Consider the following 2,504-nt stretch of genomic DNA (forward strand, 5'->3'; position numbering starts at 1 on the left):
GGAGGATTTTGTTTTCTAGACAACTTACCTATCTGTCTTTTCACCTAGCCTTCCTTCTTTCCTTCCCTCCCTCCATCCCTCCATCCATTTCATCCAATACACTCTATCTGTTGATCGATTGATTGATCAATTTATCGATCTATCCATTTAGCTCTTCCTGAGATTTTTAAGTTATATGAAGCCATAAATTTCCCATTTCAAACCAAATTCATTTATTAAGGAAATACTTAATTGAGTTTCTACTCTTTTTTTTTTTTTTTTACCACTCATTCATTCATTTCTTTCTTTAGTATCCATTAATTCAGCAGTTACTGGGTGGCTACGCCAAACACCTTGGTGTTAATAAAAGGTTGAAGTGTATCTTTGTGGAAGCATAGCCTGGAACAAGGTGGTCCAGAGAAATCTTTCTAGCCCAGGTGACGGCTGAGTTGAGCCTTCAAGAGTCAGTAGGAATTAGCTAGAAAGAGAGGATGAGTGTTTCAGGAGAAGTGGAGCGTATGAGCCAAGACCAAGGGCTGCCTGAGGCATGATGTGCAGCGTTTAGGGAGCCTGAAGGGCACATGACACAATATGGGCGGGGGTGAAGCTGGACAAGTAAAAAGGCTCAGGTCATGGAGGGCCTTGTATTTTATATCAAGAGGCTGAAGGTTCATCCTGATGTGGATGGGGAGCCCACCAAAGGATTTTGGGCAGGAGAACGATGCTGGACATCGATTGCTTTTGACTGCTTGGTATCCTGCCTTCTGGTAACAAAACCCATCTTTTCCCCTTGGAGAACCCTTTTCTTTACACTCTTAGTTTGCATGATCCACTCTCAGTGTCCAGGCTGAGCACTGCTTGTACCTGGTCAAAGTGATTTGTTCAGGGAAGGTCATCTAACGCAAACCGGCCCAAGTTTTTTGTTGAAGTAATTAGCAGAGAAGTATCCACTTTCTTTCGGAGTTGATAAAATTGTAGGATTTAAGTCCAAAGTCTCTCAGTGGCACGTTTCCGCCACAGGGAAAGGCATCCCTGGGAATTAAACCCATAGAGGAGATTGGGGCTGACAGAGGTGGAGACCCATTCCTGACCAACTTGTTTGGACAACTGGATCCAGCCATGCTAGAAGCTAATACTCTCCCTAGATTATTAACACAAGACAGTCTCACTTGTTTTTTCCTTGCTGAGAATGGTTTGAATTTGATTACTGTCCTTTTCTCAGATTTGCCTATTAGGTGAAGTAACTTGGTAGCTCTTTGAAGGTCAGAGGCCGGAGGGGTCAGGTTAGAAGCAAGAATACAAATAAGACAATTGCCAGAACTAAGGAAGATACATTTGGTAGCTGTTACCATGATCGCAATGTTGCAATCAGCCACAGAATCTCAGGGGCACTTAAGCACACACTTTCTCTCCTTGCTCTTGTGTCTGTGGGTCACTGTGGTTCAGGTGATCTGGCCCCCTGAGGAGTGTTCACGTAACAAATGGCAGGCACATAAGAGACTTGAGTCCCGGGAAGTATTCTTTTCACGCGGGATGGGGGAACAAATTCTTTACTGTTAAACAATAGTCAACTTTGACTCAAAAGAGATCAAGTGAAGGGGTCAGAGCCTGGAGCCTGCTTCAGATTCTGTGTTTCCCTTGCTCTCTGCCCCTCCCTCACTTGCTGGCGCAGGTTCTCTCTCTCTCTCTCTCAAAAATAAATAAATATATATTTTTTAATTTTTTAAAAATGTTTTTATTTATTTCTGAGAGAGAGACAGCGTGAGCAGGGGAGGGACACAGAAGCAGGCTCCAGGCCTGAGCTGTCAGCACAGAGCCCCACCCGGGGCTCGAACCCACGAACCATGAGATCATGACCTGAGTTGAAGTCGGATGCTCAACCGACTGAGCCACCCGGGCGCCCCTATAAATATATTTCTTAAAAGAAATATTTAGGGGGTAAAATCAGCCACTTTGGTGATTGATTTTCGTTGGGGCCGAGGGAGCGAGAGGAGTCAACGTTTCTGCTGGGGTGATGGCCGTTGGTGACGGTGCTGCAATATGAGAAAGGGACTCTGGGAGAAGGGCTGTGTCTAGAGGGAGCGTGAGGAGCTGAGTGTTACAAGGGTAGAGCTTGAGATGCTCCTATGACAAAAATAGTAACTCCGTGACTAATTTAACTAGATGTATTGTGGTGATCATTTCATGATATATATATATGTATATATATATGTATTGGATCATTATGTTGTACACCTGAAACAAATATAGTATTATATGTCAATTATGCCTCAATAAAAAAAGAAAAGCAAACATTTATATCGCTTTAACTATGTCTGGGCATTTTTCCAAATGCTTTACGTGTAGGTCTCACTCAGTCCTCACAACCACCCTATCTGCTCTTTACAGATCAAAGCACAGATAATTAAATAATTTACCCCAAGTCTTTCAGCTGTCAAGGACAAAGCTAAAAACTGGCAGTTTGGCTGGGGGCTGAGATTTGGAGAATTTATTTGGGAGTTGTGGGAACCCTCTTGGTTAGTATA

The sequence above is a fragment of the Crocuta crocuta genome, unplaced genomic scaffold (assembly GCF_008692635.1).
Source record: "Crocuta crocuta isolate KB4526 unplaced genomic scaffold, BGI_CrCroc_1.0 scaffold124, whole genome shotgun sequence".
NCBI classification, from domain to species: domain Eukaryota; kingdom Metazoa; phylum Chordata; class Mammalia; order Carnivora; family Hyaenidae; genus Crocuta; species Crocuta crocuta.